The sequence below is a fragment of the Cataglyphis hispanica genome, chromosome 8 (genome assembly GCF_021464435.1).
Source record: "Cataglyphis hispanica isolate Lineage 1 chromosome 8, ULB_Chis1_1.0, whole genome shotgun sequence".
Taxonomy (NCBI): Eukaryota; Metazoa; Arthropoda; class Insecta; order Hymenoptera; family Formicidae; genus Cataglyphis; species Cataglyphis hispanica.
In genome coordinates, this window is record NC_065961.1 from 496,048 (window position 1) to 511,850 (window position 15,803).

Here is a 15,803-nt window from a genome sequence, read left to right on the forward strand (position 1 = left end):
AGAGAAAAACTGTCATAGAATAATAAAATCAATAAATAATATCAAAAATTTAAATATCATGATCCCAGACTTTATTTTAAAAGTTGTTAAAAAAAAAATAAAAAGAGAATAAAATAGAAAAGAAAATAAAAAAGAAAAAAAAATTGAAAAAAATTGAAATGTGCAATCCCATTCAATAAAATAGTATTCATTCAATCATCAGTGCTATCGATAGTAAAAAACTGAAAAAATTAGGAAAATCTAAATAGCTTACACTAGAATCATGATATAACAATGGTTTCAAAATCCGACAGAGAGAGAGAGAGAGAGAGAGAGAGAGAGAAAGACAAGAATATACATTTGTCTTACTCTCTAATTTAATGCACCATGATGCGCTCTCTAATAAAAGACATTGTAAAAATGGTTGAATGAACAGCTCCATTTTGCAAATCATATTTTAAATTGTCATTAATTATGTAAAAATTATTAAAAAAACATGATAATAAATCAATAGTTAGTTTAAATTTTGGAAATATAAATAATATTCTTACAACATTTTTGCTTATTTATTTTTCCTCACTTGAATTTTGTCCAATTTATTTGCATCAATTAAATCAAGAAAAATATTAAATAACAAAGAATTCTGTTAATATTAATATTTAAACATCTAATACAAAAAAGCTATTTTTTTAAATATTTTTAAAATATTTCTTTTTCGACTATGTATCCAAATTTAAAGATGACGCAAATTTATCAGAATCCAAATATAAGTGGGAGTTGACGAAAAATGGCGGACCAATCAAAAGTGGCTATCTTATGTCGAGACTCTTATAAGGCTATGTTCACTTGGCAATCGCAAACGCTCTTAGGATCATTCGAAAATTCAAAATATCGATAATACGCACGAATGCGTAATTGCGATTGCCAAATGAAATGTTGAGGCTCTATAATTTATAACAGTATAAAATATGATGTCCCCTCCCTGAAATAATTTTACTTTTTTTCAAGAATTTTATTTTAATATTTTAATACAATAAAAAGATCCACCAATTAATAACCCATTTTTTTCATAGATTCCTCAATGCATTTGCGATATATATATATATATATATATATATATATATATATATATATATTTTATTACATATATGTATTTTTTAAATTAATCGTTTTATCTCATTATACTATGCATATAAATATAAGAACAAAAGCATCAAGAAAGCAATAATGCATATTAGTAAATAAAGCTATTAGGAGAAGAGAATTCTTTAATTAAAAGATATTTTATGTTAAATATAATTCTATAATTTTTCAGAATATATGTTGAAACACGCGCATAAAATACATAAAAAAAAAATTTCATATTAAATAAATATAAAAATAAATTGTACAATCCTTGCAACAAATGATCAAATTGAAAAAATTAATATTTATATCTTCCAGATAATAAATACATACATTATTTATTTCTGGAAGAAATACATAAAAACAATATATTTTTGACTTAATAAAATATTTTTACTTTAAACAGTTTATATTATATGCTATCTGATTTATATTATATGCTTTCCGATATTTATAATACCCTCAGCAAAAAAAAATTTTAAAGATTTTGGACATAATATGTCTTTGAAAAATATTCTTTAATTTACAAAAAAAATAATCAAATTGTAAGAAAATTCTTTGCATAAATCATCTTGATCATTTACAATATTTTTACAAAAAAAAAAGGGAATTTTTATCATTGTTTTTTTATTGCATTGCAGTAGCAATGTTATATTCCTATAAGAGCATATAAAAACTTCCATTTTTTTACTGAAAAAACTTTTAGTTCATGTTGTAAATTGCTGTCAAATTTTTGTGTCACTTTTAAATGCAATATAAAATGATCTATAATTTTTCATAATTTTTTAATTAGAGATGTAAAACAATCCTATGTTAAAAAAATAGGAATGATTCATATCTCGCAAATAATTTCAACTACTATCAAAATAATGTTAATCATAATAAGATGTCTCTCTTGCAACAAAATAATTTTAATACATTATTTTGAATAACCATCATGATTTTTCGATAATAATCACTTTAATATGAAAATCACAAGAAATATTAGAATAGGACACATATTACTTTTTATATACATGTTTAGAAAAGTTTGGATACCTTTTTAATAATTTCTATGTCTAATTTGGAATTAGTTTTTCTGTAATAAAAACTATGGAGATCATTTATCGCAACAATCCAATTTTTATGTTTGTAATTAAATCCTGAATTAAAATTTTATTCGACATTAATGTTAGATATTTGTAATATTTAGCTAATGTACTTATATATTTCTATTTGGTACTAATTGTGATATTCGATTACATTTATCTAATATTAGTTGAATAACCTAATTTTGGTATCCATTTGACACACATCATAAAATTTGATTCGTGAAAAACTTTTTTCTTCTATTCGTTTATATCTCAGAAATAATTTATACCTTGATATTTTCGCGAAAAATCAACATCCAAAAATCCTATTATTAAAAAGATATCCATACGTACATTCGTTTGTTAAAGATATCTTATATAATTATATATATATGTTATATTCGAATGTATTTATATAAACGCACACACACATGCATAAGCTCCTTTAATGCACATAAATTGATGTAATTAATGTCATATAACATTTAATACACATGAATATATGTAATCGAATCTGCGTATTTATATGCATCTATGAACGTACTTTACAAAATATGTGTATATGTATACATAGGTGCAAGCGTGGTGCGTGTGACAGTAGCGTGTGCGTGTGCGCATGTGTGTTATGCATACGTACGTATATGAAAGGCTGCGTCACGCTGCGTATAATTGTATGACTGATGGTATTAAGACTGTGCTCTCTCGCAGCGATTTTGCAGAGCGGGATCTCTTCCTTTTTATGGCTCGCACAAGACACACATGACAAGGGGGATTGAAGAACGGGGTCGTAGAGCAGGGTGGACGAGTGTAACATTCACGCACCATGGGAATACCGATGGAATATTATCATTCACATGATGCTGATCGTTCTATTTCGATTGATGATTGCATGCAACTCACCGCATAAATGAGCACTACACACCCACTATCATCGTCCATTTCCTTTTATAATATCAGTTCGACTGACACATACTGAATGCTGCTGAGACTGTAAGAGGGCCACTCCGAAGAAATTCCATTGACAGGCAATGACGGGCAAACTCCGAATTGATCTTGGAGACCTCGTGCGGTGACTATGCAAAGCTCTACAACATACTTTTTCTCAATGAGTAAAGAAGAACAGGAGAGAGCATTTGGTGTTAAGCCATATCACCGACTATCATTACCTGTGCTACTATCATTACAATCATACCGAGATATCATTGGGTGCGTTCGTTTGGACGCTCACGCTTAAGGTCATTGCACGTTAAAAAATTTTAGTCATAATCATAAGGCCGTAAGAAAATTGACCAATCACAATCAAACATTCTAAAACATAATAAGAATGTTTGAACTGTGATTGGTTGATTTACTTACGGCTTTACGATTACGACTAAAATTTTTTAACGTGCAATGGCCTTTATAAGCGCTATTTTCAACCGTTCTATTCGCTGCTTAAGTGCTTAGAATTGCAAACAAAAGTCGTTCCTTTTGGGTGCGTGAGTGTAATAAATAAATAAAATAAGCAGTGCGAGCGTGCCAAGATGGTAGAGAAAGAAATTATTATTTTATGTTTTCTAATTTCAATGTTATTTAAAATATTTTTTGATGATAAACATTCCATATAATATTAGAATTAGAAAATATTATATTTCTTAATCAATATTATGCCGTTACTAAAATACTATATGTTTTATTAGTGTTTTATTGCAGCGTCTTGAATATCAATTGAGATTTTTGGTATGTTCATTTTTCATTTACATGCGTTCAATGCGTTCCGTTTTAACGCTCACGTGATGTAAAGGTGCTTTTAAATGGCAGCATCGAGCGTCTGCGCTGCGCAGAAGATCATTGTACAGAATTTCAAAAAGATAGATTCCAGCTTCTTGCTGCTTTTTGCGACTAATAACATGGTGAGTCGCACGAGTACGGTCGAGATTAAAATTTCTTTTCCATCTACACTTGATATGCAGATCCCACACTAAAATTCTAAGCTTGATGCCTATAATAAACAATGTTGCAAAGTAATTTTAATATAGAGAAAAGATATATAAAGTAAGCTTGTGTGTATTACAAAAAGACATGTAAAAAAATTTATGAAAATTAATCCCTTAATGTTTGGTTAGATTCTAATATGCACTATCGGTAGTGATGTTCTGCAATATATTCGTTTAATAATAACAATATCTATTTATGTATAATGTTAATAAATATTAATTTTCAATATTGTATAATAATGTATATTAGAATATAATCTTTTTAATCTCGACCGTACTCGTGCGACTCACCATGTTATTAGTCGCAAAAAGCAACAAGAAGCTGAAATCTATCTTTTTGAAATCCTGCGCAATGATCTTCTGCGCAGCGCAGACGCTCGATGCTCGATGCTGCCATTTAAAGGCACCTTGAGAGTCGCCACGCTGCGATTTTTCATAAGACGCTTTTTCTAGGCCGTACACTAGCGTCGCGTACATCCATTTTACGCTGCCTAGAACTACATGGCCATATCCACTTTCTTGAGCCACGATAAAACAGTCGATTGGTTCATGTCCGTGCTACATCCACTTTCAATATGGTTCATGTCTGTGCTACATCCACTTTTCGATATTGTCGATAGTGGTAGTACACCGATCGCTAGACAAAGAGAGATAATTGCGCCGTCTTCGTTTCTCTTTCATCGCGTTATGTAGCGTCCATGAAGGCACACACCGATGTGTTGAGTACACGGATGCGAGATGCGACTGGGAAGATAATGTCAGACAAGGAACGACAATTGCGCGCTATCTTTGTTCTTCTAATGTATTACTTTACGGCCGAAATACGGCCTGAAAAGCTTTCTGATCTCCGTAGCACAAAGCAGTAATGCAACAAGACTAACGGGCGCCCATTTTTTGAGATTTTATATTTGCATATATACATATGTGCATATATATGTTTAAATTATAGTTAAAATTATACATGCAATTAAATATTGTGATGATAATCGATAATAATAGTAAAATATAATAGAGGTAATAGAGTGAACAAATAAATGATATGTAAGACACGAGTGCCTGTTAGACTTGGTGATTTGTTGCTTTATTACTATTGATACTTTGATAGGAATGTATTATATCAGCGGAATAGAGAAATAATACTGTTTGTTTTAATGAAATAATTTTACGTAATATGCATGCCTAGAATGTTATCCTCGCGGTAGAGTAGAAAAAAAAAGATCAATACTTAAATAAACTGAATTCTGTTTGTTATAAAACAATTCTAGAAAAAAGACAAGTTTTCAAATTTAATTACTTTTTGTGTATGTTTGTATAATCTTTATTATTAAACGTGACGTACAATATACATTTTTTATGTATCGTACATCATACAAGACATCCGCATTAAAAATTATTTTTTCCGTTCCTATTCTTAAATCAAAGAATATAAATCATAAAGAGCAATGTTAAATGATATTTTTAGTTTAAAAAGGAATTCACATAATCTTATGTAAATATAATACCGATAGCATTGATATTTTTTTAATGGTACGCGGTGGAGCATTGGAAAACACTCATTGTCAGTCTTTCACGACGCATATTTGAGTTCAAATCTTGTTTTTATTTTTTTTACTATTTTTTATAAAATTTATAATGCATCATTACATATGCATCATTACATACATTTATTTATTAAATGTGAATATATTTAAAAAAATTTCTTTAAAATATTTGTTTTTTCAAATTGTAATTACATATTACACACAAATTTCATATATGTAAAAAATTTTATTATAAATAAAAGTTGTTTTTGTTATATATATATATATATATATATATATATATATATATAATCTATAAAATATATATTTTATATAATTTTTTATAGACGAGTAACAAATATAAAAATCAAGATTATGAATAAAAAAATAAAAGAAGAAAAATAATAAATTAATTGTATTATAAAATATTTAATTACAAAATATCTCATCAATATCTCAAAAGATTAAATTTAAATCCGGATTTTTAACATAAAATAAAAAAATTAATTTTTTTCCATTATTATATTTTACGATATATTACCATATACCAAACGAAATAAGGAAGTAGATTGGGTCAAACTGAAAAGAAAAGTTCTTTACCACTTTTTTTTTAACTTAATATAAGAGTTATTAATTGAATAAAATCTGACTAATCAGCGCCGACCTTTAGCTGGACGCACGTCAGTGAGCCGCGCGCTTTGTAGTATGTGCCGCCGTAACGGCAGAGCGCTTATTATCAGGCACAGAGCTCACCGACGTGCGCCCGGATGAAGTTCGGCGATGATTGACCAGACTTTACTCAATAATAATTCTTTTATTAAGCGTTATACAAAAAAAATAGTAAAGGATTTTCCTGCTTGGTTTAATCCGCTCTATCTGCTCATTACGGGTAGGGCGATTATTATCAAACACCCTGTATAAAAATGTGTCTTAAAACAAATTTCTTTTTCTTTCGGTAGTAAACAAATCTTTTGATCACTTTTTATATATAAAATGACAGATTTGCAGATTATAAAATATAAAAATTGTACTATTTGATAAAAAGAAATTGGTACAATTAAAAAAAGATAACATAATTGTTAATCTATAAAATTGCGATTACGACTATTAAAAGATAATATCAAATAAGGATTGACAATCGTCTTATTTCTCTGTCCCGTTGATATGATACACGAAGTATTGATAGTAATAAAGCAACAAATCATCAAGTCTAACAGGCACCCGTCTTACATATCATTTATTTGCTCACTCTGTTACCTCTATTATATTCTACTATTATTATCAATTATCATCACAATATTTAATTGCATGTATAATTTTAACTATCATTTAAACATATATATGCACATATGTATATATGCAAATATAAAATCTCAAAAAATGGGCGCCCGTTAATCTTGTTGCATTACTGCTTTATGCTATGAGAGGTCAGAAAGCTTTTCAGGCCGTATTTCGGCCGTAAAGCGATACATTAGAAGAACAAGGGCGATTGTCGTTTCTTGTCTGACATCTTCCCAGTCGCATCCGTGTACTCAACACATCGGTGTGTGCCTTCATGGACGCTACATATATGCGATGAAAGAGAAACGAAGACTGCGCAATTATCTCTCTTTGTCTAGCAATCGGTGTACTACCACTATCGACAATATCGAAAAGTGGATGTAGCACAGACATGAACCATATTGAAAGTGGATGTAACACGGACATGAACCAATCGACTGTTTTATCGTGGCTCAGGAAAGTGGATGTGGCCATGTAGTTCTAGGCGGCGTAAAATGGATGTACGCGACGCTACTGTACGGCGTGACCAAAAAAAGAGATAATGCTAATGATATATACATGCTTAGATGTGTGACTAAGCGGTCACACATCTAAGCATGTATGTACCATTACCATTATCTCTTTTTTTGTTGTTTAAAAATTTAAAAATTTTTATTGTTGATAATTTTTTCTAAATACATGAATCATTGTGATAATAAAATTTATTTTATTTATAGTTGTCGCAAAATTATCGAATTATGTATATCTGCAGTTATGGTAAAGTTTACTATCGCCAACAGTCATACCACGTTGCAAAGCACCAGTTCTCGTCCGATCACTGAAGTTAAGCAACGTTGGGCATGGTCAGTACTTAGATGGGTGACCGCTTGGGAACACCATGATGTACCGTTGGCACTCTTTTTTTGCTAATTTAAAAATTTTATTATTGTTACGAATTAACATGAAAAATAGCTATTTTGAGCCAGCGCTGGTTACACATAACGAGTTCAGTTAAATTAATTTCATTAGATGTCATTTCACTCTTCACAAACATACCCATAGAAATGGTCATTGACAGCCTATCAGACAGATGAGATTATATCTCAAAAAACTGTGATATTTCCAAAGCGGAATTCCTCCTAGCTATTAGATTAGCGTGTAGAACTCAACTTATTTTACATTCGATGTAAATATATACCAACAAACTTATAGAATTCTTATGGGCTCTTCCGTGTCACCTATTATAGCCAATATCGTTTTGCAAAATCTGGAGAATAAAAACCCTTGCAGCAATGTCCTTTACTCCGGCCTTTTATTTCAGATACGTAGATGACGTAGCAATCCCACCTAACAAGATAGAACATACACTAAAAACATTTAATTCATTTTCACTCCAAACTACAATTCACGCTCAGAGATTCACTCGGAGAAAACAACAGTCTCAATTTTTTAGACATCACTATGCATATAAAAAATAACCGCATTATATGTGATTGGTTTCATAAGGGCACATTTTCTGGAAGATACCTTAACTTCTTTTCAGAGCATCCATTTTGTCAAAAAAAAGGCGCGGTCATCGGTCTTATAGACAGAGTATTTTTATTATATCATATCCGCTTTATCATTTCAAAAATATTGACTGTTATAAAAATTTTACTTGACAATTCATATTCATTAAATTATATATTTCAAACTTTTCATCAACGATTAAAAGTTTTATTTAACAAATTATTTAACAGATTTAAAACCGACAATTTAAATGATGAAAATTTGTGAAACAATGCAACAAAGACGACGTATTTTACATTGCCATACATTCCTTCAGTCTCTGAAAACTTTATTAACATCACCAAAGACGTCAATGTCAAATTATTCTACAGCAGTCTGAACAAATTACATAAACACATTAAAACACATAAGAATCCCACAAAATCTCATGTAAAAAACGTGGTATATAAAATCAAATGTAACAGTTGCGATGCTTCATCTCTGGAACAGATTTGCAAGCATGTATCTACAAGGATTTCAGAACATCGAAATCACATAAAAAGAAATTTAACGAACCAATCTGTAATACTGACCACAGATTAGATTTCGGCCATGAATTTAAATGGAACGAAATAGAGATTTTAAATAGAGAATTATCTCTCAATAAACGTCTAATTTCTGAAATGATGTACATAAAAAGACAAAAAAACAGTCTTAACTTGCAAACAGATACGGATTGCCTCCCTGAAATTTATACGACTGTGATCGAAATATTAGGATAGCCTTTATTTTAAGGCATTTTAACTTTTAAGTTAAACAAAAGTACAACATAACTCCTATGCATTAAGGCGTTTTTATTTTTATTTTATATTTCTATCTTATTATTACTTTTAATTTATTTATCTTCTTCCTTTATTTGATATATGTATAGAATTTATATTTTTTTCTACGGTATGCAACACATAAAGAAAAATAATAAAAAAAACAATGCAAAATAAAATATTGTTTGCAATTGCATTATGTCCAAATGAACCTGCTCCATATTGAGCATATTTATTGTTAGATGGGTGCTTGAGGAAACATATTGCCATTAATACTATCTTTTTTATCGCTAATATAAATCTTATTAATGTTAATTTTTTTAAATTAAATACTTAAATTATTGTAATAATAAAATTTACTCTATTTATGATTATCGCAAAATTTTTGAGTTAATTATATCTACAGTAATGGAAAGCTTTACTATCGCCAACAGTCATACCACGTTGTAAAGCACCAGTTCTCGTCCGATCACTGAAGTTAAACAACGTTGGGCATGGTCAGTACTTAGATGGGTGACCGCTTGGGAACACCATGTACCGTTGGCACTCTTTTTTTGCTAATTTAAAAATTTTATTATTGTTGATATTTTTTTCTAAATACATACTTAAAAATCATTGTGATAATAAAATCTACTTCATTTATAATTGTCGTAAAATTTTTGAATCAAGCGACGCAGTAGCGTCGTGATGCCAAGTTCATAAAAAAAAATGCCAAGTACATGACAAAAATTTTCTGGCATGTGAAGAGTTTGCCTATGTACAGAGCCACGAGCTACCAAGTAGCTTATTTGGAGCTTTATGTCTATGTGTACACTCTTTTATAATTTATAATAATTGAGAAAGAAGGAAAAAGAAAGAGCGAGAGAGAGAGAGAGAGAGAGAGAGAGAGAAATTGACTGCGTGAACGCTTCACCACTACTACGGCAGCTCACCATTGCTAGGCGCGCGGCCACTGACATGTGTGCGGCTAAAGGTCGGCGCTGATTGGTCAGACTTTACTCAATAATAACTCTTTTATTAAGTGGCACAGAACAAAATAGTAAAGGACTTTTCTATTCAGTTTACTATGCTCTATCCGCTCACGAGCATTGGCACAATCTTTGGAGGACATCCTATATAGTGTTATTGTTTTATATATGTAATGTTTATTTGCAGGATAAAGAAAGGACACAATCTTTTATAAAAGAGTGGCATTCACATTCAAATAACGGCTTTAAAAATGTTATCCGTTGCCTATATTCATTTATAAAGACTGCAATTTTCAAAATGCTATATATTTAAAAAATAAAAAAAAGATTATAAGTGTAATTTGTATTTATTATTGTATTAAAATAAAGGACAATTATATTATACATATAACAAATTTTTATTTAATAATAACATGTTACCATAATATTAAAAAATTAAAATTTTGTTGCAATTAGATTTACTCTGAGAAAAATAGATACTACATATTTATATTATACATTATACTTTAACTTTCTTAGCATGTATATAACTATAAAAAAATGATATTATAGACAAAAAAAGTGGTGGAGCTATATCTCGCAATGCACAACATAATATTAGTTATATGCAAAGAAAGCCAAAGTATACATATACGTAGTATTTATTATTCTTAAAATAGATATTCTTATTGCATGCAGTGTCAACTGGTATATAGAACAGTTTGATAATATATATATATCATTAACTCATGCGCGCAAGCTATTAGTTTTTGTCACTATTTTAATAATGTGTTTTTAAATTATTAAAATATATTTGTTTTATACCTATGTATACATACACATATATATATATATATATATATATATATATATATATATACATAACAAATATATATATATATATTTATTTATTTTATACCTATTACCATAGACTCTAATAAAATTTTACAAGTCTCTTCTATAAGATAACATTTCGTTCATTTTGCTCAGACTACTCGCTGCGCAGTAATAATTAACCATTTAGACGCAATCCTATTGATTACTCTCTATTTCAAAAAAGTAATGAATGTAAGTTATTGCATTTTATTTATCAACACTCTGCTGCATTTTTCATTTTATTTATATCAGTATCAACACGTGCTTGCCAGCTCAGGCACTAGAATGATCCCTAAAAAACTTACTTTTTTAAAAAAAGATAAAAAAAGGCGCCAAATATAGATGCCATGTGGAAAAGTGTTACACAAAAAACTATTTTACTTTCAAATTACTATAAAAAATTGTAGAAAATAATATCATTTTAACTCTATACAAAATAATGTTATTATAAAAATTTATACCATAAAATTAATTTCTTTATTATTATTTAAATAAAACATTTAAAAAACTGTTTTATAAATCAAAAATACTGTACAAAATAGTTTAAATTTTCTACAAAAATAATGATATCAAAAAATTGCGCCAAATAAAAATTTATGTTATAAAATTAATTTTTTATTATTATTTAAATAAAAATTTTAATTAAAAAATTTTTGCTCAAAATCTTGGCGCTACTAAACTAAACAATATGCTAATAATATTACGTACTCCCTACATTTATGCAGTTGTAATTATTAATATAATAATATTTAAATTAATTAACCATTTATTATTTTAAGATGCGTTACAGTCATTATATATTTTTGAAATTAAACAGGATTATATGTTATATTAATATATTGATAATGTTATAATAATACATATTATATTAATATATTGATAATAATAATCTTGCAAATTCTTATTTCACATCGGGCACGCCAAGTATTTCTATAATCGCTTTAATCTTCATCTTTTTTGTTTCTATTTAATATATTATACAAAATATTTATTTTGTATAATTGCAAGATTAATTTTATAACAAATATTATTCCAAATTACAACTCCTTACAAACTAAACTTTCTACTGAATAAGTTTCTATATACTTGGCTAGTTGATGAACTATTGATTTCATATTTAGTTTTGATTTTATTTTTAAGTAGAAATTATTTTCTAAGAAAAAATTCTTTTAAAAGTTATTTTTTAGAAAAAAATTAAAAATTTTGTTATTTTTTACGTAGTAGTTAGGATTTTTTTTATATACTTGGCGTATTTTTTGTAAAGTTTTTTAGCGGGATTTCACTGCTTTTTGTTATAATTGCTTTTTATAAAGATTAATATTTTTTCTGCAAATAACTGTTTTTTATAAAATTTATATTTTTTCTGCATAATTTAAAAATTATTTTTTAGAGATAAATATTAAAATTTTTGTTATTAATTTTTTGCATACAAGTTAGGATTGTGTTTATATTTTTGGCGTACTTTTTTACTTTTGTAAGATTTTCTTTTAGTTGGTATAATAGTATATTAATAAATCATACAAATTAATATCTGCTTGGATAAATAGCAAAATTTCACTTATGAATCGTTAAGTATTAATTGTAGAGATTAAATTGTAGACATCTTTATAGAACTTTTGTGATCGCGTGTAATAAACCAGTTCCACGTCGCAAATATTCGCGAGGGAAGGCGAGTAATGAGCGTTCGGACTACTTTGTTCCTCGTGCTCGTACTTGCTCTTTTGTCGCTGGTTCGGGACTGTCGTAAACTGTCGCGGATCAAAAGAATCAAAGGAAAATTGTATATGTAGTATGTATACGAGTAATCCGTTACTCGTATTACACATTGCACAGTATGGACATTCATTTTATGTCCATTTTATGTTCGTATATCCATGGATATAAACTGAACGTCCATCGTATATCCAATTTGAGACATCCGTCAATAGCCAATATTAGGACGTCCACAGGATGTTCGGTCTTGGACATCTAATCCATTATAGCATAAAATATCCATAGAATATCCTAATTTGATCGATATTATCCCAAACTCAGACTAAATGAGTCATCCATAAAATTACCTGAAGATATTTTTAATTATTACATATATACTTCTTTCACTTTTTTTTTTGTTAAAGTATTTGTCAATTTTATTTTATCTACATTAAAAAGTAAAAAAGTTTTTTTGTTTTTTATTGAATCTATATATTAATTGCGCATACGCTCGTATGCGCATGCGTGCTTTTGCTCATGCATGCTTTTGCGTATGCATGAATAGTTGTCGGTTCGCCGATCCTTATAATCGGAAATCGGAATAGTAGTCGAATAATCCGACATCATTTTGGTGCTGCGGCCGATTAAAAAAAGAAAAAAGTGTGTGAACGGACGTGACAGGATAAGATAACAGGATAAGACGAAAATTAGGTACACTATCAATTATCTCAAATTGTAAGTTAAATAAATTAACATTATAAAAATATATTAATATTTAAAACTACCCATACAGCATAGAACATTGCAGTTACATTGCCGTAATGTTACAATCTTGCAAGTTGCAATGTAATATTTTTTAAACATTACTGAAACGTGTAATTGTAATATTGAATGATAATGTTACAGCAACTTTCCAAACACGTTACAAAAACCAATATTTGGTAATCATTAGTTTATCACTATGCGCCGTGCGTTGCATTATCTATCTCGCATTTAATTTTTAGTCACGATGATTATATAAAGGTTGCAAAGAGCGGCTAAGATTAAAGTATAATAACTAATTTTGACAGTATAATTTGTCTGACGACCCTAACAAAGGATTTCAGATATTTGATTGATTGTTCAGAAATCAGGCAGATAAATGTCTGAAAAAATTAAAATTGTTTGTTCATTATCTACTTAAAATGTAAAATAAAGTCTAATATTTATATAAATAAGATTTTAAGTTTCTCAAATTAAATTATTTAGAATTAATTATTTTATTATGTTATTATGTTTAAATATCAAAATTATGTTTAAATCTCAAACTCTTTTTGTCATATATGTATATGTATACAGTAAAAATGTAAGGTAATTTAGAAAACGTATATAAATGTAAAGATGAAAAACAGCTATATATATACTATATTATTATAAATATAATTGCACAGTAATATATTGTTACATTGTAAGATTACTGCAATGTTACATTGCAATATTACAAAAAGCGGATATCTTAATGTTGCCGCAATAGTACAGCATGGTGTAGCAACGTTTTGCAATCAATTTGCAATATTATATGTTTCAATAAAATTATTCTGCAATATGTCTGCAACCTTTTTGTGCTATATGGGTATAGTGTTCCGGCGTGCACGGATCGTCTTATGTATATCACTCGAGAGACATGTATCTAATGTTTTGACGTCTCGATATCAGCTAGAATAAAATATTCAGTAAAAAATAGGGGCATTTATTTTAAAAAATCTTTACATAACATTGATCTTGATGATGCAAACTGGTTTATTATTCTCTTAAAATAAAATTTGTCCAAAATATTATTCTTCAATATTATGCATTTTTTCAAAATATTTTAAATTTCCGCATTTAAAGTGAGTTATCCTGTATTTAATTATTTCATATTGATCAACTTAGGATAGCACAAAAGACATTTACAAACATCCAATGGATATTATTGTGATAGAATTTCGTTATGTAATTGGACATCCTAAGAATATCCATTTTAAAATGTCGCATAGATATCTTATAAGCAGACACATAGGCATCCTCAGTATATCCTAAGTAAATCCTTAGGTTTTACACGGATAAATCTTGAATATCTGAAAATCCCTCCACATATATCCGATGGACATACCTTGGATCTACTTTTTCTATGTGGGGGAGTACGAGTAGTCTGGAAGATTTACATTCGACGGCCATCTGCCATATATTCACGCTATAATCGACATTCCTGATATCATTTGCGTATGTATGTGCGACCGGCTGTATATGGTACTATATTATCTTCACGACTTACTATCGCTTTCTCCTCCTCTCCTCTCCTCACCTCCCTCCCCCTCACCCTCCCCTCCCGCCTCTCTACTTTTCCACTCCTATACCTCTCCCTCCGCTCTCCTCCTCCGCCCGCCCTCCCCGTTCCACCTCGATCGATCTATCATCATGATCTCTCTCTCTCTGTCTCCCCTCTCGCTCTTTATTTTGGTCACGGTACTACTGCCAACCGCGTCGCTTGATACATGTCATATACATATGCACGCAGATACATATTATCTCTCAAAGCGTATTTGCACATCAAGCCAATAATCATGAGCGTTGCAAACGCGCCTTGAGGAACAATATCGTTTTGCATATGTGCGTACGAGCGTACGTACGTGAGATCTGAAACTGATGGAAAATGAAAAATGTGACAATTCTCATATACGATTATCATTTCTCAAGATTGACTGCACCAATCTTATTCGAACTGATTGCAATCGAAAGCTTATATCCACATTCTATAATAAAAGTGAGATTTTTGATTAACAGCTTTAGTTATTAAATATTTTAATTGAAAGTTTACAAGACCTAAAATTCTGGATAAGCTACTTGGTAGTGTCGCACCCCTGTAGAAGTGATTTTCTTCTCGGTGATTGCAACAGTATGAACGATTAATTATACCGAGATATCTTGCACACACGTCATTAACATATCGCAAGACATGTTTATTAAAAATAATTGAAACGTACAAACATAATCTATAATTACGTCGCCAATAAACTGTTTCATAAGCTAA

At 29.2% G+C, this 15,803-nt stretch overlaps 2 protein-coding genes, 1 non-coding gene and 1 pseudogene across 9 annotated transcripts in view; 3 read left to right on the plus strand and 1 right to left on the minus strand.

Annotated features, from left to right (window-relative positions):
• LOC126851766 (F-actin-monooxygenase Mical) overlaps positions 1-3,194 on the minus strand; it is a 42,268-nt gene extending 39,074 nt beyond the window's left edge. For 6 of the 7 annotated variants that reach the window (XR_007687730.1, XM_050596067.1, XM_050596066.1 and 3 more), the window contains exon 1: positions 2,812-3,178. The gene's annotated coding sequence lies outside the window, so the exon portion shown is untranslated. Of the gene's footprint in view, positions 1-2,811 lie in introns of all 7 variants that reach the window. The other variant, XM_050596063.1, reaches the window with a different exon arrangement.
• The window catches only part of LOC126851779 (cytochrome P450 4C1-like), a 421,874-nt gene that overhangs the window by 266,516 nt on the left and 139,555 nt on the right, over positions 1-15,803 (plus strand). The window lies entirely within an intron of this gene.
• Positions 7,723-7,845, plus strand: LOC126851825 (5S ribosomal RNA; annotated as a pseudogene).
• LOC126851824 (5S ribosomal RNA) lies at positions 9,666-9,785 on the plus strand. The gene has a single exon (XR_007687739.1). It is a non-coding gene; the product is annotated as a 5S ribosomal RNA (ribosomal RNA).